The 21,894-nt window shown below is 36.7% G+C and overlaps 1 long non-coding RNA gene across 1 annotated transcript in view; it reads right to left on the bottom strand.

The window, feature by feature from the left end:
* LOC128106282 (uncharacterized) overlaps window positions 1–21,894 on the bottom strand; it is a 55,281-nt gene that overhangs the window by 11,968 nt on the left and 21,419 nt on the right. The window contains exons 2-3 of the long non-coding RNA XR_008216647.1: window positions 13,811–13,908; window positions 280–5,107 (exon numbers count right to left, since the gene is read on the bottom strand). This is a non-coding gene — a long non-coding RNA (uncharacterized LOC128106282). The remainder of the gene's footprint in view (window positions 1–279; window positions 5,108–13,810; window positions 13,909–21,894) is intronic.

Below are 21,894 nucleotides of genomic sequence, written 5' to 3'. Positions count from 1 at the left end.
ATACATGACAAGAAGGCTCTCATGGCTGGTCCATCACTTAATATACAGAAGACACAATCTTCATATATTTACATTACATTTGCTTCTCATTTACAAACACAAAATTAACCTCATCCTTCAATTCATCATGAAATGAAATTACCAAATGAATTCAAATACTAAGCAGAAAACCAGAGCCTTTCTCTCTGGCTCCAGCTCTTTCCTTTTTATATAATACTTTTTTTCTAGGCTATTCCTTGATATAACCATAGAGACACTCACACATATGAAGGTACTCACTTCCACTTCTCTGCTTCTGTATCTTTGCAAAAGCTCACCTGTTATCCTGGTGTTTGCCCCTAAATTTCAAGAAACAAAATGTAAATACCTTTCAATATTCAGAGGCCTATTTCTTTCCATCACAGTACCATGATTGATGAAAGTAATGACATGAATTAACTTTGTAAGAACAATAGTCTTCTATTGTGTAGAGACCTAAAGCAGGCAAAAATAATGACTGCTTAAATGCGAGCTGAACAAGGGCAACAACCATGGATATGCTATTGTGGATAAGGGAAAGCCCATGAATTCTCACAAAGAACTACAGGCAATTTGGAATGCTTAGGGCAGGAGAAATAGTCTTCTCCAGGGAAAAGCAGATCAACTGGTTATCCAATATCAAACAGTCAGCCTTGAAATCATACACATACAAGTAACATTATATACACTAAGTGGGTTTTACTTATGTATTTAGGAATAACTATACACACATAGACACACACACACACACACACACACACACACACACACATATATATATATAAACAACAGTTAATAAAAAATAAAGTAATAAATTTTCAAGAGAAAAGGAGTGGCATATGGGAAGGAATGCGGGAGACAAGGGAAAGGAGAAATGATGTAATTATAATCTCCAAAAATAAAAGAAATAATTACAAAAAGAGTGTAAGTATGGGAATAACTAGGCTGTTTCATATTCTAAGAGATGATAATCTGGATGAGGATAAGACCAGTTTTTTGAAAAGGAAGAGGTCAGATCTTATATGCATTTTAGAAGGAGACTCTATTGATCTTATTCATAAACTGGATATGAGTGTGAATTACAAAGAGAATCAGTTTGGGGATTGGGTGAGCCAAATGCAGATGGTTAAAAACACACTGTTTTTTCCTAAGAATAATCAAGATAATTTTAGAACATTTAACACTCGAAAACTCTGCTAAAGATGCAAGTCCAATGGGAGAGAAAGCAATTGGATATGGAGCAATTGGAGCTTAGAGAAGGCAGTCAGGCTAGAATTATAAATCAAGAAGACACAAATGATTTAAAGACCTAGAAAATACATACATTCCCTGGAGGAGGCATGTAGAGAGGAGAGGGCTATGAGCAGCTCAATAAGGTAAAAGAGAAGAGTCTGCTTTTGCTTAAGGACAAAGAACTATTAAATGATATCTAATGTTGCTGAGAGTCTATGGAACTCTCAAAAAATATTCACTAATTTTTGCAAAATGGAGACAAACTGGAGCTTTGATAAGGTCATTGATCAGAGAGTGTTTGGAGTGAAAGCAAATTTGGTCATGAATTAAAGGATATAAAAGAAAAAATTTTAAAAGTTTATAGAAAAAAACCATGAACAAACAGTAGAAGTTAGGAGAAAATTGAGTTGAAAATTAACTCATCTGTAGTGCGTGTGTGTGTGTGTGTGTGTGTGTGTGTGTGTGTGTGTGTGTGTATGCACATCTGGCAAAGAGATGACAACCTTGAGTGTCATTCTCTTGAATATCATCCATCTCCTTTGAAAAGTGTCTCTTGCCGGGCGGTAGTGGCACACGCCTTTAATCCCAGCACTCGGGAGGCAGAGCCAGGCGGATCTCTGTGAGGTCAAGGTCAGCTTGGAATACAGAGTGAGTTCCAGGAAAGGCACAAAGCTACACAGAGAAACCCTGTCTCAAAAAAACCAAAAACCAAAAACAAAACAAAACCAAAAAAAAGGTCTCTTATTGGCCTGGAGCTTACCGATTAAACTGACTAGTGAATGAACCCCAGGAATCCTCCTATCTCTATCTCCCTAAACCCACGATTACAAGCAGGCTATCATGCTCAGTATTTTTACAGTTTTCTGGGGATTGACCTCAGGTACTCATGCTTGTAAAGCAAGCACTCTATTGACTGAGCTATCTCATCATGCTGGACTGTTCTTCTTTTTTTTTTTTTTAATTTGAAGAACTAATTATGGGACAGTCCATTCAGGAGAGGAAAACCAATGATGCAAGAAGGGAGGAAGAGCCAACTGACACACACATTCAGACATTTTGGGAAGACACTCAGGATTATCTACACAAGGACAGTGGGTTTAGTTGACAAAGACAGTCGTGCCTGGTTCTGAGATGAGAACACATGCAGGGGTCCAGGAGAGTGCAGATCTGGCAGTGAAAACGTGAGAAAGCCCGGAGTTGATCCCATCTACTGTTTCAGTGAGGGGATGGTTAAGACCTTCCAGTGTGGAAGAAGCAGGACATAGAAACTGTCTCTGCAGGTGGGAAAGCAAGTTCCTTGGAGAAACACATCTCTTTACCAAGGCACAGTCCAGCTCATCACTAAGATGCGATGTGGAAGCTCCTCAATTCGATTCTGTGTGTTTCTTCACTAATGTCCAAAAGCATTCGGAAAGATACAGAAGAAATCAGATTATTTTTTGCTTTGAATTATTAGTAACTAGTACATATTTTATTTTCCTCTATATAAACAATGAGGAAAGTGATGAAGATTCATAGCTCAGTTCCCCATAGCACATACTTTGTTATAATCCATAAATAAACTTACCAATACAATTGGAAATGAATGAATACTTTCTTGCTATTTTTATAAATTGGGTCAAGATTATATTTTATTTAGGAAAGTAAAATATCATTATTTTGGAAAAGAATGTAAAACAAGAATGTCAGATTTTATCAGACTTAAGCTGCTATTAAGTGTTACATATATTTTTTTCTGCCTTCCTTTGTCTCATAGAAGAGAACATGCCATATTTGAGGTTCCAAATAACATGCCAGAATGTAGACTCTCAAGAGTGGATACAAGGCATGTCAGCGAGGCTGAGTATTTTAGCCAGATGCCCAGTTGGAACATCATTGCTAAGGCACTAGATAGGATTGCTGAGTGGTGTGTTGAGTTTTTCATTGGAAATGCCAAATTGAATTGTAAAACAGCTGATATTGTGATGCCTGCTTGAAATGTGACCTGGAACTAATATTGATGTAGAAAATCTGCTTGTGTATCAGCAGCAATGTTAACACTTAAGATTTTTTCCCTGAAGGCTGGAGGAGTTGGTTTAGCTGGCGAAGAAATTGCTTTAAAAGTGTTAGGGCCTTGAATTCTGATTTCTAGCACTCCTATAAAAGCAGAGTGTGGCAGTAGACCTATAATCCTAAGGGGGAGGGGTCTCAAATATGTATATAAAGAGAAGAGTCATCAAGGTTCAAGTTGATATTCAAAATTTTGGTAACTTTTTAGTTAAATATTGGTCTAATTTACAGTAAGCATTATGGACTTTGGAAAACATTCTTTCCAGAGTTATTGTTTTGATAGTAACACACACACACACACACACACACACACACACGAACACACACACGCGCACACACACACACACACACAAACAGAGAAGGGGAGAGAGAGACAGAGACAGAGACATGGACAGACAGACATTTGTATACTATGTGCCATAAAATAGCTTGGAACTATGACTTGCCGCTTCTGCAAATGAAGATGGGCAGTTGTTAGTGCTTTAAAAAAAATAAAAATAAAAATAACTAAAAAAACCCAGCTTAAACAATTATCTCAAGTTCTCATTTACATGATGGCTTATTTTTAACCCAATAAAATAAAACAGAATAAATGAAGATACTGAAAAGTATTTGAGAGAATTATCTGTTTTCCCATCTCTACTTTTGTTGAGCAATAGAATACATTACAAATTACTTTGGTACTGCTAGTGAAAATTCATAATTTGCTTATGAAAATTATTATTATCTTATAATAACATACTTCATGTGTAATTATAAGCAGAGTTCTCTTCTCTGTTAATTTATAAACTGCATTTCTAATGAAAATAGAATTACATCACTTTACTGCTTCTCTTTCCTCCCTCTAGCCCCTCCCAGATATCCTCCTTCCAAACACTCCCCTGCCATTTCCCACTTTCAAAGTTGATACCCTCTTTTTCTTTGTTAATGTCACATACATACATACGCATGTATGCACATATCTAAAAAACAACATGCTGACTCTGTTTCTGTTGTTTGTGTGTATATAGTTTCAGGGCTGAACACTTTATAATAGATAACGAATAAAGGCTCAGGACAGGCTAATTAGCCCTCTTCCAGCAGTCTTTAGCTGCCTATATTTCTTTTTTTTTTTGGGTGGGATCCCATAAAATTTCCATCCCTCCACATAAGCATGTCTATTGACTTTGCCATTGTTCTAGTTCTGTTCATTCAGCGATTTCTAGGAGAGACTGTTCATAGCAGGCTTCCTGATCATCTGGCTCAGGGAGCATCTTGGAAGGGAAGCCAGAAATACTGCAAGTTGAGTTCTTGCATATATACATAAATCAAAATTTCATAACTCATTCAAATTTTATTGAGAATATTGAAAGCAATGCAGTATGGTTAGAGATGTAATCAACAAGAAATATAATGTATATAAAGGGGTGGTTGACATATGTAGACAGTGGTCAGTGACAACCTTGCTGAAGATGTAACAGCTGAGCAGAAATATGAAAGGGCAAAAAACAAGAAAGAAAAAAGAAAGGAAGACAGTCCATGAAATGGTCTGGTGGAGAATGTTCCAAGTAGAAGCAGAGTCTTTCTCTTGAAAATTTTTTAGGGATCCACATTTTAGTGGGATTCTGGGAGACTTCAAAGTACTGTTATTTTGTAATCAAAGAATATACTCATCTGTTTGTGTTGGGTGATGCAAATGATGGGACAGATTTATGGAAAATGGTGGTGGTGAAGCCAGCGTCTAATATCGAATGAATATAATTTCTTGCAAATTCACGATTCCCAAGGTAGGAATCTATCACCTCCAATGGAGTTCAGGAAGTAGTACCTGAGTGGTAAGAAAAGAAAGGAAATCAGAGCAAGAAGGAGACACACCAGACCATGTGGAAAGGTGTAAGAAAGACAAATTAGGATGTTTTCTATCTCAAGTGTGGAGGGGAGCCAGTGGAGAATGTCAACAGAGGAGTAATACAACTTACTATCTATTTCTTCTAGTTTTCAGATAATGGATTAAAGGAGGGCCAAAGAGGAAGCAAAGCTATCTGTTTGGGATGATTGTGCTAACCGGAGTGGGAAATGATGGTAGTTTATATCCATCATGGGTGGTGGAAGTTGTAAGAGAGTAGGTTGGTAGCGTAGGTTCTTGTAGGTAGGTAGTCAAAACTTGCAATGGGAGTGATGATAAAGGAAAGAGGTTCTTCAATGAAATTAATGAAAAATGTCAGAGTGTAATTATTTAATTAGCATTTAACACTACTGCATATATAGTTAAATTTCACAGTATCAAATTATATTGTTTCTTAGTTTATAGAAATTGAGGACAAGTGAAGTACTCCCATTGAGTTATTAGTACTTACAGTTGAAAATAAATACTGTTGAGCATTAAGAGAGAAAAATTTAAGTTTATTAAAAGTAGTTTCCCATTGTTTTATTATTCATATGTGTCAACAGCAACCTTATGGTTTAAAAAGAATGGTTAAAAATACATTTATTAGTTTTTTGTGTGTGTATGTGCCTGGGCAAATATCCCACAGCATGTGTGTGGAGGTCAGAGACATCTTGCAGGAGATGGTTCTCATCTTTGTCATGTGGGTCCTGGGAATCAAGCTCAGGTCCTCATAATTTATATTAAGCACCTTTAATTGCTGAGCTGTCTCATCAGCCAATATGTTATGTGTTCACAATTTATAATCCCTAGGAAGTTTGATGGTTTCTGAATTTTTGATGTTTTATGTGATCTTCAACTAAAGACATGAAGCAATTAGGTTTTGTGTTACGAAAGTAAGCATCGTAAATCTCTTTTAATAGTGCTAGCAGTTTGCACAGCACTTATTTCTCAGTTATGTTTACTTTGTACAACAACTGTGGGAAATGTGTGATCAACTGAGAATGTTGAGATTTGGGATAAATGACTTGCGCAAAACTGAGTCAATAAAAATCATAGAATCTGATCTAAAACCCATAACTTCCAGCTCTGAATTAAAGTTATCTTCTGGATGTCATAATTAAACACATAAAAAATGCTAAACTATGATCTAATTGATAATTCATTGTATCTACTAGAATGTCTATACCTCTAATACATGTTAATGCCACTAAGTAAATATCATTTCATAAGAAATACAGATCTAACATGAACTATTTAGGGAAATAAAAGAAACAATTTGAATAAGGAGTTCTCTAGAAAAAAAAAACCTTGGAACTATAGGATTCCTAGCATTTGTGGGTAACACATAAAATAAAAAAGTGAAAGGCCTTTGAATGAAATAAAAATAAAGAGACATAATGATGAATACTGCAGCAGTACAGAAGGCATCACTAACTATTCACTTAAGGGTTGCCTCTTCTAGTGTCTAGACTCTGCCAAAAAGAGAGGCAAAGAAAATGTGTTGAATAATTGATAATCCAATTGACGTTTGCCCATGCTTTCTATCAGTGACATTTTTCTCAGGGAACTAATAACATCCATTTAACACAGACCTTAGCTAGTGCTTTGCTGTATGGTATGAAGAAAGCTGAAGGCCTGGTCTCAGTGCCCCAAAAAACTGTTTCATATATTGAACACATTTTACTGCAAGTTAGTCTTAATCTTTGCTCATTTGTATTAAATAAAACTTAATTTACTCCTTATCATTTCCTCAAACTAATAAATAAGCAGAAATAGAGAAAGTTGTTGCCTGTGGTGTGTTTAGTTAATGAAAAAAGTCAAGAGGGAAATTATTTTATGAGAACTCCATGGAAACAAATGTTTGTCAAAAGGAAAATGATGCATTTTATCATTTTTTCCTTCAGGATAATTTGAGTAGAAGCTCTCAGTCTATTTCTGATCAAAGCTTGAACTTTGAGCCACTGTGGTAGTAATTTAGATTTACTAATTTTTTTGTCTAGGTTTATCATTTTATAAACCATAGGTAAAATACCATTTTTTAAAATGATCTAACTAGATTTCTATTTGAAACAATGTCTCTTGGAAAGGAACCACAATGTTGTGTTTTATGTATTCTAATGCACAGATATTTTAAAGTCTTAATTAAAATTGTTTGTTCTTTGTTTGAGTTGAGAGAGTCATAGAGGGTAGAAGAGAATTATTCCCAGTTGCCTCGGTGGGTATGCATCTACAGCCCCAGAATAGCTAAGTTTATATTTCACACTGAAGCTTGAAGCTACTAGGCTGTTTGCTTGTGTGTTGACTCACAGAGAGGTTCATTAATAGTACCTGCTACTCCCATTCACAAATCAATGAAGACTGCATAGCTTATGTAACCTTAATGCCTTCTGTTTGCACTGGGAGGATGGAGCATTTACACAGTACTTTACTCCCTCTGGGGAGAAAAAGCTGCTTCCACTAGTGGCCACATCAATCTCTAAATGATCTGTAATGGAATTTCCTGTGATATTTTCAAGCATAACTGATATTTAGATGTGGATTTAATTGTCAGTTATTTATTGCTGTATCCAAGGAGTTTTCCCTCATGGGATATGAAAGATTTGGTTTAAACTTTACATATTCTTTGTGCAGAACACGCTTACTTGACGGAAAACTGTGCAGTGTGTAAGTATTCTATTTGAGCAGGGAACAAAGGCTGAGGTTGTGGGTAAAGCCTCCTGTAGAACTTCAGTTGAAAGACTTCATGCCAGTCTTTGAAGTATTGTGTGTCATGGGGACCAGTCTGATCCACGGGAATATAACTAGGATTCTGTTCTTTCTTTGCTGTCAGAGGGAGGTCATGGGTTTTCCCCGCAAGGAGCCTTGTGAAGTCCTCCCTGGCCTAAGGCCATGCTTTCTCCCCCTTGCATCCTTTGAGAGTTGTTGGTCCTGAAGATGAACAAAAACCTCCAATTAAGAGCTGTTATCTTTCTCTTTTGTAATGGCAGGTCGAAATCAAGATTTGATTTCTGCAAAAGGTGTTCTCAAAGTCTTCTCTGGCTACTAAGTGGAAAGTTAGTAAACTACAGACATTTATTTCTTATGATTCTGGAAGCTGACAAATCCAAGATAAAATCATCAGCAGATTCAATATCTCTTGAGAGTCCATTTCTCTCCCCAGGAATGGGGGCACCATCTTGTTGCATCCTCACATTGCGTAAGGAAGTAAGGGGAATCTCTGAGGTCTCCTCTATAATTATAAATCATAGTCAAAATTTCACCCACATGACATTAAGACCTTTTAAGAGTGCCACCTATCAATCCCATAAACGTGGGTGTCAGATATCAAAATGTAAATTTTGAGGGAACATAAAACCACAGTCTTCTTTCTGTCTCTTCTTTCTTTAAAAGGAAATAGGAAAGGATATTTTTTTTCCTGATTCTTAGCTTGTGTAAGTTGATAAACACAAGACCTACCAGGGTGACAAAGACAGTCTGTCATTCCTGGGCTTATTGGCAGAGCAGAAAGACAAACCCAATAGTAAAGACATTTCTAAAGGAATATTAAGGTCCATAGAAAAGTTAATGTGTGGATGGCTTGTTCAGTTATTATTCCATTTACTTAAGTGTGGTTATGATAGGTATAACATTGGCCAGAGTCCATACTGAAAGAGACTTACAGACAGGGCCCCTTCTGCTTGGTATCTATGTGATCTCTAGTGCCTTTGTCTCCTAGTTCAGGGACCCCTGTCTCAAAAGAAAGATTTAACTTAATATACGATGATAGTTATAATGGCTAGTGAGGTGGCTCAGTTTAACAAAGCCATTGTTGCTAAGCTTGATGGCTTGAATCGATCCCTGGGACTCATGCAGTAGAACAGAACCATTCTACTATAGTCTTAGATAACTGTGCCTTTGTCTAGAATGCCCTTCCTCCTGATCTTCCTCTTCAACTCTTCATGGTTTATGCATCAAAGACTAACTTGTCAAAGAGACATATTTTGCTCATCAAAGTAAAAAGAGGACATGATTTGTTTCCTTTTACATATTTAGTATCAAGAAACCTGATTAACTTATTATAAACATTCAGTAATTTAAATGAATAATGAAGTCTGTGGTAGTCACTATTGCCTAGATAGAAGTAATTGTTTGACTTCTGTATAGTCGATATGCAATATGACTTGTTGGACCTCAAAAATCATGAACAAAGGTCATGTGTCATTCTGAGTCAGCACATTTAATACCAGTGTAGGAAACCTCATAGCACTTTTTCCTTCTGTCATGTGAGTACTATATCCAAAATGAAATAAAAATAATGATGACATGACAGTAATCTACATAGACTGATGACATTAACAAGAAAAAGTAGTTTCTTGTTTAAAGGGGGAAGAAAGTATGAAAAGGCTGCTCCTTCGTGTTATGTATTTGATCCTTGTGATAATTCATCAGCAATTAAGACTGGTAGGCCTGACTTAACGATTCTCAGGCAAAGTATGCTTGCCTGGGTGTGACATGGAGGAGGATGATAGGTAGGTTTAATTAGAGTTGGGGTTCTGCCAAGAAAGTAAGATGGAGTATGAGACACATGAAAGAAGCAATTGCAGGAGAGTGACAGATGATGAACTCTACATTTGGTACCTAGAAGAATGCTGATATGAAAGGGCAGCAAAGAGAGCTGAATGCACAGACAGTGTTACTGTTTTGGTTAAGAAGCCTAGATCTGAAGTATAGTCATGGGCACAAATAATTAACTCTAAAACACTGTAATATATCCTATCTTTAGATGAGTTTAGAGTTTAAGGGGATAATTAATTTTATCTGAGGGCAGGGGCTAAGGAATATGTCTTACATACACTTACCACTCTGAAAGAATTATACCAAAGTCTCAGCACAGAGGTGGCCCTTTTACTAAACAGGCTATAAGTAGCTTAGAATTTGAAGAGCTGGGCTCATACTGTTGAGGACTTAAGCTTATCATTTTTACCACTTTATTTGTAATATAAACAGATATTATTGGAGTTTGGGCACTTAGAGACCCTCTTAAACCTTCCCAGGCTCTCAAAAACTAACTGAGGTGATGAAATAGTTCTGTTGGATGTGAGATGTAGGGGACAAACACTGAAAAATGTTAATGATGTCATTTGAAAACCTGGAAGAAATAGCAATGTCTTTGTTAAGACAGCCTGTCTGGAAGAAATAGCTGTCCTTGGGAAATGGGAATGGAAAACTAGCACACTGTGGGGCTGAGTGTGAATATAGAGTTGATGTGCTTGGACTGGAAATGTAGGCTGGATGACAAGAGGAAGGTATCCATAGTTGGATACCTCATTCATCAAGATGCATTTTTGTTGAAACGTGCAACTGTATTGTAGGCTTTAAACTACCACACTCTTCCATTCTCAAATGTTATCCTTTGCTGCTTAGCCATCTTGACAAACATTATTCCATAAAGCCTCCTGTAGACTTAAGTTAGGAATATGATGGACAGAAACTTTTTCCAGAGGAGGTTAGTACTTACCATTGTGTTTCTCTGAATTTTCCCATGGCTTGGTGTTACCTTCTCCAGCAGGTTTACTGGCAGCAGCAGAGTCACTGAGGACACTGCATGTGGAATCCTGAGTTTTGGCTTAAATCATATTCTGTTTATTTAAGCTTGATGGATCAGGACAAGACATTTTCTTAAACCATTTTCCTCCACCAGTGGAATAAGGATTGTAGTCCGTAGCCTAAAATTTTATTAGCAGCATTATGGAAATCATATAATAGAGTTTTTCATGTGGACAACCAATCTTCTCCAAATAGTTGTGATGACTTATTTTCATGTGTCAAGTTACCTAGGCTGTGCGGCTCAGACATCAAGATAAGCATTATTTTAAATGCTTCTGTGGAGGTATTTATAGCTGATATTAATACACGCATCAGTAGCCTGGGTAATCTGATTACTCTCTAAAGTGTCATCTCACCAGTTCCTTGGAAGACTGCAATAGAAAACTGACCAGGGAGAAGAAGGACTTCTCGCTGCAGACTGCCTTCAACTCCAAGTTCAATTATTCTCTGCACCTGTAGCCTCTGGACTAATCATGGGGTCTTTGTCTTTAGTCTACACTCTTGTGTACACAGTTGTGTGGGACATTCCCTTAAGTTCTCATTCATATCCCCATTGTCTCTTTGTAATCTCTTTCCTTCTCTCTCCCCTCCTTTTGTCACATGCATGAGCACATGTGTGTGTGCACTTGCACACATGTGTGCACAAACACACACAGACAGTTTTCATTCTTTCAAGTCATTTTCGTGGGAGAACCACTCTAATAAGCTAATTCAAGTAGAAAGCTAACAGAACTGCTAAAATATAAGGGAACTGATTTTGGATCATGCATACATGAGAACAATGAACTTAGAAGCAATTTCTAATTACAATTCTTAATAAATTTCTAATTGCAAAGGAACTGAAACTTTACCGGTTAGTTTCCTAGCATTTACTGTAGAGGATGCTCAGATTACTGCCATGGGCTTGAGAGAACCTTTCTGCTGTGACGGAGGGAAAGTAGTCGACATTGTTGACACTAGTAGAGGTGTGCCATGGGACTATGGGTTTGTATACTTCTTTGTATTTTTAAAGTTACTTCCCACATCCCAGTCACAAACTACAGTGCGACTCCTCACTTTTTCCTTCTATGCACTTCCCTGTCTCCCTTAAGTATTCTGCTATCATTATTTAAAATTTACCCCTAAAGTTACTCTTGAGTCAATATCCGGGTGGTATGTTTATTGTTTTTATTATGATACTTGTGACAAATGTTTGGTTTATTTATACTTTTTAAGTTTTGGGTTAATTGATTAAAGTGTGGAATAAATGCATGCAGTTACTTTTACAGCATCCTGTCTCATGGAGAGGTATATTGGTAAGCTTGGTAACTACAAAAACATGGATGAGAATACATTTTGATTAAATGAAAATTCAGAACATGGTATTCAAGTTCTATTTCAAAATTGGAACTAACTTGGTATTTTTTATGGGTAAATATTTTCTGGTTTGTTTGTTTTCTTCAGTAAGCTTGTTGATATAATGAAGTATTAGGGAGGTACTAGAAGGGATAAAGATTATATCGTAATAACTCATGTCCAACATTACCACATCTTCCTTCCATTGCTTGACAGACAATATCCTAAGTATTTTACGTATGGATTTGACTTTTTTTCTCACCAGAGATTTGAAATCTAGGTGAAATGTGTCACCTAACGGATGGGTAAATGGAAGCAGCTTTAGCTTATGCACCCTGTACAAGGCCAGGGTTATAACAGGTCTAGAGCCTAGACATAAAGTTCTGTAGAAGGGTTCTCCTAGCCAATGGATTCTTTTTCAAAAAAGGACTTATTTTACTTATGTGTACATGTCTCTGTGTGGGGATATGCACATGAATTCAAGTACCCATGTAGGTCAGAAGTGGGTATTAGATCCATTGGCGCTGGAGTACAGATAAGTTGTGAGTCAACCAATATGGGTGCTAGGAACTGGGTCCTCTGCAAAAGCAGCATTTGCTCTAACCACTGGGCAATCTAGCCAGGTTCTGACTAATGCATTAGAACCATTGTTTATGCTTAGACTCTGTTATCACTGAATTTCCTTTGGTTTCTTATGTATGTGCTCCACTTTCTTTGGTAGGACAAGTAAGAATTGCCAGAACAGTTTCTCAAAATTCCCATTTATAATCCATGTGTGAATACTGCTTGTCAAAACTCCCCTCCCTCCTCCCCCTCTTCTCTTCTTCTCCCCTCTATTCCTTCCTTTTCTCCTTCTTCCCCCAATCTTCTCTTTCCTTTCCCAGTCACAGTTTCTTAGCCTTTGTCCCTTTGCTCCTGGACAATGAGGGCTTTCTGACTCCATGAATCCTGGATTCCAGATTTAGAAAAAAGTTTAAATGTTCTTGGAAGTACAAGAGTAGTTATTTTTTAAAGGAAAAAGTCAAGACAAAACCTTTCTGTGTGGATCTAAATTTTCATTAATATTAAATACGTATCACATACCTAGGCTTGTGTGAGATATATGAAATCTATAAAATATGCTTAAAATAGCAACAATAATTACAAACTAGAATAAAATGACACCAAAACAGAGTGTTATTTTCATTTTCTCTAATGGATCTCTTGTTTTTCAGTTCCAGTGACACTGGACTTCAGAATGAAAGCCCATATAACTAAAAATGAGCTGCAACACTATTTAAATTGGTCTCCTTTCTCTTAGTCCTGGGAGATTAATTATCTGTCATTTTCTTTGAGAAGATTACCTTCTTCTGACATTCCCAACAGAAGGAGTTTAACAATAAGGATAGAAATTCTTCCACGACAGCACTGTAGACTCTCCTTATAACTCTATGGATGTTTGAAATACTGGCACACAAGGTTTTTCAGGAAGAATGAGAGTGAGAAAGAACAGCAGCCTGAAGGAATGCATTTGCTGCTTACAGTGCAGTGGGCAGCCTGGAAATTAAAGTTCTTGAAGCTCTTTGTTAAGACAGAATCTTCACTGGGGAATGTTGAAGGAAATAGGCTCATCCCCAAGAGCTCTATTCTGTAGCTGGTCTGGTGCAGTGGACCCACACAACACTCAGCCATGCTGAACAATATGCTGGGTGCTTGCCCATCCTTTGAGCTGCATTTTCTTACCTCTGGGAGAGAAGAGACTTTCACTTGTACTCTCTGTTCTTTCTGGAGTTCACATCCCCATTTGTTACCTGTGATTCAACAGCAAGTATGTCTGTTAACTGTAAAAACATATGGAATGATAGTGTGAGGGAGAAGGTAGAGAGGAAGGATAAAGAAGACACTTGTCACGTTTTGAAAAAACAAAGGTTTAGAACATTTTGAATTTCATCCAAGAAGATTCCACATGTTGAGTGTTAAAGTACTGAATTCTTAAATAATTCTTTAAAATATTTCTAATTTCATTCTCACGGTAGGGAATGATGAGCTTGTCCTGTTTGTTTTTTGTTTTAAGATTTATTTATTCATTATGTATACCGTGTTCTGTTTGTATGTATGTCTGCACACCAAAAGGGGGAACCAGATCTCACTATAGATGGTTGTGAGCCACCATGTGGTTGCTGGGAATTGAACTCAGGACCTCTAGAAGAGCAGTCAGTGCTCTTAACCTCTGAGCCATTTCTCCAGCCCGCTTGTCCTGTTTTATCTGATAAAAAAAATGGGGGAAAATGGTCAGGTGTCTTGGTCAAGAGCTATACAAAATAAACCCAAGATCTTTTAAGATTCTAGGGTCCAGTACTGATCTGTCCACTTGTTTATTTGTATACTGTAATACCTTAATCGTGGTAGTTAGGACTCCTGGTACTATGCTGTCTAACTCTAATTTCTGAAATCCTGTCTAAATGACTTCTAAGTATGATCTTTATTCATTCTTTAATTGAAACCAAGCTGTTTTCAACATAACCCCTGAAGATCCTGTTTTGTGACAAGTAATCTTATCTGCTGCTGAAAGTGTGAATAAATTTTAACACCTCTTGAGTCATAGTGGATTCACCATGGGCTTGTGTGTGTGTATTTACTACTATCTCATGGTTATAACTGCTTGCTACAAATATCTGGTTTGAGAGGGAATATTACATCTTATCTCTTTTCACGTTCTCTGCCTTTCACAGATTGTTTTCTGCACTCAGGATAGATTATTAAGAGGGGGTATCTGTATGGAGGTGAACTGTTTGAAACTGTTACTTTCTTATGTTAGTTTCTTGAGAACCTATCCTCTTCTCAACGGGATGATAAATTTCTGGAAGTATACCTACTCCTTTTGTTGATATTGTCACCAACTTTGCTACTTTTAGGAACTGAGGTAATTTTTCATAACAATAAAGTTATGCAAAATTGAATTGAATGCTATTTTTATTGTAATTTAATTTATATATACAAATACATGTACATGCACATATTTAAACTTCAAATTCATTTTTTCCTTATTCTGAATGCTGTACTATAAAATAATTTCAGATACATATATGTTATTTAATTTATGCAAAGGTAGAAATTGCTGTAAATTTTACTTTGTATACACAGGATTTCAATGATGTGTAGTCAGGTAAATAATTTTTTGTAATAAATGTTATTTCAAGATGGATAACTAAACTTTCAGATTAACAATTCGTGTTTTATTCTGTCCTAATATAGCTACATCTGTGATTAGTCAGAGTTTACCTGTCAGTTTTTGATGAGAGTTACAGAGTTACAGGGAAAAGAACTCAAAGTAGAAATGGTTAAAATTGCCATGATGTACATTTCTGTGTATGTTAGAAAGTGTCAGTCAGGTGGCACTGGGTTTGATGAATGGATACATTTTCATATGAATGGTTTTGACAAGAATTCCTTGACGAAGAAATATAAATTGTAAAAGTGCTACTTGGGTATAAGGACACATGTTTACAGATTGTAGTTAGGGATTATGCTGGTTTAGTAGATTATTGTTTGTATATTCTCCTCACCTCTCTCATCAAGGATAATTCTCTTTGTTACAGAGAGAGACCGACTACACAAAACCACAACCAACCAAAATGCAAAGTTGTGGGGACCAGGCACAATGATACATCTACAAAACAACTCCTGCACCTTAGGCCCTGAGAGCATTTTGAAAATGGGCATAAAAAGACTCTAAGAGCCAGAGGATTAAAAAGTTTGCTGTGAAATTATATCTTCTAGCAACATCAGAAGCTACACTCGCACCAACCTTCCAGCCAAATATGAGCTGAACAAGGAAAACACCAATGGACATGCCAAACTGGATTGGGAAAATCCCTTGAGACCTCAGCCCTATACAAAGAACTATAGACATCTGAGTCAAGCTGGAAATAGGAGCGGTGGGCCACCCTGGGAAAAAGCACATCAATTGGTTTCCAATGCCAAATGGTCAGCCATTAAAAACATGCATGCAAAAATAGTATATCAACTCAATGGGTTATATTTAACAATGTGTGTGTGTGTGTGTGTGTGTGTGTGTGTGTATGTGTGTGTGTGTGTGTGTGCAAATACATATATCCATTCAATGACAATTATTTAAAAAAAGAGAGCATGAATTTGAAAGAGAGTGGGGAGGTATATGGGAGGATTTGGAGGGAGAAAGGGTAAGGGAGAAAAGATGTAATTAAATTACAATCTCAAAAATAAACAAAAATGCTATTTGGTTACTGAGAGAGGGCGGATTACTCTTCCACAGGAATGAGCCCCTAATTAGTGATCCAATATCAATGGTGAGTCCTAAACATGTATACATACATGTAACCCTAAGTGGCCTCAGCAGGTTATACTTACGTATTTGTGTATGTGTGTGTGTGTGTGTGTGTGTGTGTGTGTGTGTGTGTGTGTGTATGTGTGTGTGTGTGTGTGTGTGTGTTTTAACAATAATGATTAAGGAAAAAGAGTCTGAGTTTGAGAGGATGAGGTTGTAATGTAGAAAGTGAGGGAAGAGAGTAAGAAGGGGAATCATGTAAATACAGTACATACGCATATATAAGAATTCAAAAATGCTACTTGGATATATAAGATTTCCCAACTAGTTCCTTTACCCTATTTTTATAAACTTCTGAAAAACAATCCTACCCCTACAATAAAAACTATGTTGTGGAGGCACTGTAAATAAATACCTAAGGACAAAGGTATAAACTAGGCAAGGTTTCCCAAAACAAGACAAAGGTGTTACCTCCAGAAGTTATGTGGACATTTTAACTTTATGTAGAGAGAAAGCATCTATTACCGGCCTCATCTATTAAATGTTCTATTCTTTGTGACATTTGTATTTAAACTGCTTGTATATTAAAAGATCTTTTTTTACAAAATGTCATCTTATCAGTGAAACACAGCAACTGTAATTATGAACTCCTAGGAGCTGTAGGTTTCTGAATTAGTTATACACAGGAGTAGTAGTTAGTATGCATGGATTAGTGGCTTAGGAGTCCCCACCCTCTAAACAATTTGCTACTGATAGATTTAAGGAAAGGGGAATCATTGCCTTCAATCCTGTTCCTACTAATGACTCCATCAAGCTTCAATAGTTAGTTCCAATCCATTTCTCACACAGACAGCCATGGTAAACTAACTCTTAAAACAAAACCAAAAGTTAGGAATCTGGTAAAGAGACTTCTGGATATGAGGAGGTGTTGATTGGCACCAGAGAGAGATAAAAGAGGGAGGGGAATTAGTAATCAGAATGCATTAGTTACAAGTATGAAGCTGTCAAAGATCAAACTGAATTAAGAAAAACATTTCCAAAAGTATTTTTGAGTGTGCAATCATGATAAATCTGTATTTATTAAAATGCCCCGAAGAACAGTACAAATTCTCAATTCCCAAATTCTCAAATTCCAAACTACTTCAGAGACACTGTAAGTGAAAAAATGGGCCATGATGTGAGAGGTGGGTTGGACTTCTCAGTTCTGTGATTTTTGAGCTATTAAAATCTCTGCATAGTAGCTTTCTCACCTACAAACTGATGGCAATAAGGGCATGAGTATTATGGGGTTAACTAACTGCTTTATGATTGGCTATAAGACCCTCTTCTAGCACTGTTAACTAGACCAAGAACCCATGGATGGGTAAAGCTTGACCTAGGGATCACCTGCTACCTACTCTTATGCTGCTAAATAGACTTAGTATCCAACTGCTCTCTAAATAATTATCTGAGTATCTACAGATCAGTGTAGCTCTTAACTCTCACCAGAGAAGCATCTTTATGCAATATGAAGATCCCCAAACTGGACAAATTGTGGAGAATAAGAGATTGTGGATGGCTCAGCTCTAAATAGGAAATCTATATCGCATCCTCCCCTCTGAAGGCTCAGGGGTCCTAGCAGAAGAGGAAGCAGCAAGACTGGAAGAGCCAGAGACTTCAGGGGACCCCTCTAAACTGAACTTTCCAAACACGACTGGCCTGTTGCTCACAGAGTTCACAGCAACTACAGGTGCATGTGCAAGTTCTAGTACAAGATCAAAGAAGTCCAAATTCAGCACAAACAGGGGCGGGGTCATCCCTATCTGAAGGCTACTGCTTGGGGCAGAGTTAGTATGCAGGGTTAATGTTCACATGATGTATGGTACTATGAGTTCTAAAGTTCCTTATTTCTGAATCAGAAATCTTTTTTTTTCTGCTACCAGAGTCTATAGTACAGTAGGGACGGTAATAGGTTAATTTATTAGCTTCTAAGGAGAGTAAAATGAAATCCCAGACATGATAGAATGAAATGAACTTTCTGTCTGAACCCTAGCCTAAGTATTACAGTCATTGAAAACTACTGTTTTCTAGTCCTTTCTAAGAAAAGCCCCCCTGCCTCCCAACTCCTTGCCAAACAGGATACCTGCACACTGATCTATTATGTAGGTCAATTCTTATCATTTTTAACTTACACATTTTATGATTCTGTAAATGATACATTGGAAGTTAGGTTAAGTATTGTATTATACTCAGACATTTTGAAAAATAATTTAGCCAAATAATGGGTTCACAACTGAAAATCCTTAAATTATGTCATGTAGAGATTGTATTGCATAGAATGCGAATAGCTGAGGTTTTGAGTAGATTTATTTCTGTACAAATTCTCCTTTCCCAAAGGCCTTGCTCCTCTTACAGAGAATTGGGCAGTTATGCTTGAAAGAAAATAAACACGAGCAACTTCAAATCTTAAGGTGAATTGCCTGAGTGCTTCCTCGTTGCAGTTCATGTGTGGTCTCACTCCCCTGCTCTCCACCACCCATTGGTCAATCAATTACAGGCAATCAGCAAAAAGTCGCAGCAGTAACCACCATGCAAAATGGCAAAGGGTTAAACTTTCAAGCCACGAGATGCCCATGAAAGGCACAGCCCCGGAATAACACACACTGAATTTCCATTCGAAGTCTGCTTGATTATCTTCACCACAAAACACTGCATGAAGGGCAAGATTCAATTAGGAGCAGGTTCTATTTTTCTAATTTTGTTTTGAAAATATAAGTAAATATTTTTTAAATTCTGGAACATGATTGAGCTGTGTCTTCACAGTTTTCTGAGCATCTCCAAATATGTGATGATAAAGTGGTGGGTCCTGTCATGGATGGGTGAAGATACTTCACTCATTTCTAATTCTCGGCAGAAGGTATTTTTTATTGATTTTTAAATTTTCTCCTTAATATTAGTGAACTATGAACATGGGTTAGCAATTCATATGCAAGATGCATAATAGAAAAGTGGTCTTTTCAGCACTGAATCTAATAATCACTTTGATTCCTAATAAAAGATCACTTCAAATTTCCAGTTACTTGTATATATGTATATTTTATACAAACATATGTACACATATACATACATTTGATACACATGCATACATATACATTCATATCGTTAAATTTCAGGTTATTTGATAAGCTTTATACCTAGATGTTGAGATCATTTTACACTTGTGTATGTACATTTGAACTTTTACAGTATACATTGTAAAAGTAAATACTTAGACTTTTTTCTGTTATATAGGAGCTATCAAGTCAAATATTACTAAGCTTTATGGGAAATAAAGAAAATAATTTGTCATTAGATTACAGGACTGCATACTTCAGAAAGTAAAGTAATTCATAAGCAATATACCTGTTTAGTATAATATATATTTACATACATATATAGGAATATCAATAAATTATTGTAAAATTTAGTAGGATAAGAGGTCACTTTTTATGGCTTTGACAGTGATAAAAGATTCATAAATAATTATGCTTGAAGATAGAATTTAAGGGTTGCTAATGAGCTCAGAATGTTTCTGAATCATTATTGCACAATTAATTTATTTGTTCTAGCAATGCTTCCCACAACATGTGTACTCTTTTAATTGTGTTTCCAGAAACACTTCTGATAAATACAAGTTGTCTTTATCTTAAAGTATGTAATATTTCTCATAAAATTCTACCATTCTGGTTCTGAATTTTCAAACTCTTTGTGTTTATAGGAAAAATATTTATGTGAAGTAGTACACACACACACACACACACACACATATATATTAAATGAAAGCAAAATTTTAACAAAATTAATACACATTCATTAAGTTTCACTTTCATGTTTGAAAACAAAATCTGAGTTACTGAGTTACTATTTATACAGTGAGGCAAGCACACCTAAACTTCTGTAATGTGACAAGTTTGTATATGGGGACATGTTTGACCAAGATATTGAGCATTTCCTAGGTCTCAGAGGGGTTGCGTCATCCCATTTTATGAAGACCATCCAAAGAAGCAGTAATGACTATTTGTCTAGTTGTATCAGCGTCAATTGCTTTCTACAGATTTTGAATTGCACGAACCATGTGTGTGGCCGCTTTCAATCAACGTGATGCCCGAGCCGTGTGTATGTTGGACCACTCAACTTCCTGCCTGTTTGGGTCTAGATTAGGCAGAGGTGAGGATTTAAGGTCTTCTCATGTCCTTCAAGGCTGTATGCAGAGCCCCAGGAGCATTTACTTCCCACTCCCACGCATGTGCTCTTTTAGATACTTAAAAATATATCACATCAATCTGAAGCCTCCCAGTACACCACATTTTCCATTGTTTTATTTTATGCTTTTATGTTAGCCTAATATTTGCCTCCATGATTATCTATGGCCTGAAACATCTGTGATGTTCAGCTCTTGTGTGATATTTTGATTGCATTCTGATGTTCCCAAGACTGCCAATAAACTTTGCTTTGAATCAGAGGGTGGAGATAGCTACTAGCTGACCAAAATTAATCATAGAGGTTTTGGAGGACTGAGGATAGACAGAAAGACACAGGAAGTAGTAGGGCAGGGCTTAGAGAGGGTCTCAGCCCTTTTTGCATTGAGGAGAGAGAGAGGGAGAGAGAAACAGAGAGAGAGAGAGAGAGAGAGAGAGAGAGAGAGAGAGAGAGAGAGAGAAGAAAGATTGAGAGGAGGTCACTGGTTGCTTCTCCACTGCTTCTTTGATCATTCAGGTTCTTACCTGATATCTGACTCCCAAGCTTTTATTGATAAAGAATAATTGATAAATGCTTCATTCAGCCATTGCTGCTGTGCTAATTGTTTTTAGCAATTTTCTCCAAAGAAAAGGCTGTTTTCACTAGGCAAGTTTCAACCCGGTGAAATAAAGCTAGCCTTGTGAGTGGAATCTTCTCTCACTAACCATCAGATATGGGAAATAATGACAAGTCTCTGGGTATGTGGTTTGAAGCAGTTCAACCCTTGGCCTCAGAGGGTTGCCTGGGTTGCCAGGGGTCTGCTGGATTTCCTTTGACTATGACTTCTGAATTCAAAGTAACCTGTAGGTGAGATGAAATGCTGAGATAAGGCAAATTAAACAGTCCTAAAAGTTCACTGTTTTTTTTTTTTCATTTTAGCAAGATTCAGCCATGCTCTCATTTACTTACTGTAAGCCTTTAGTTTTCAGAATTCTGAAAAAGATCCCCTGACAATTTCAACATTGCTCTCATTGTTTCTGTAGAGGGAAGAACATTAGAGACCCTTATTTTGCCATGTTCATTGACACTGTTTTCTTATTCTATATGTCATAACATTATAGTTTGTTTCTATTGAAATAGTAACACTATTGAATGCTTATTTTCATAAAACTTAGGTTGCATTCAACATATTTAAAAATCAAGGCTCCTAGTTTTATGGGAGAATAATTGTATAGGTTCAGTACTAAGAAGCCTAAGCTATTGTAAAACACAAATGTGGATGCAATATCGTATCTACAGAACCAAAATAATTAACTATCATACA

Source organism: Peromyscus californicus, unplaced genomic scaffold (assembly GCF_007827085.1).
Source record: "Peromyscus californicus insignis strain IS unplaced genomic scaffold, ASM782708v3 Scaffold_9__1_contigs__length_137607984, whole genome shotgun sequence".
NCBI lineage: Eukaryota > Metazoa > Chordata > Mammalia > Rodentia > Cricetidae > Peromyscus > Peromyscus californicus.
Note: the sequence above shows the minus strand (reverse complement) of the source record. Positions and strands in the feature narration are given on the sequence as shown.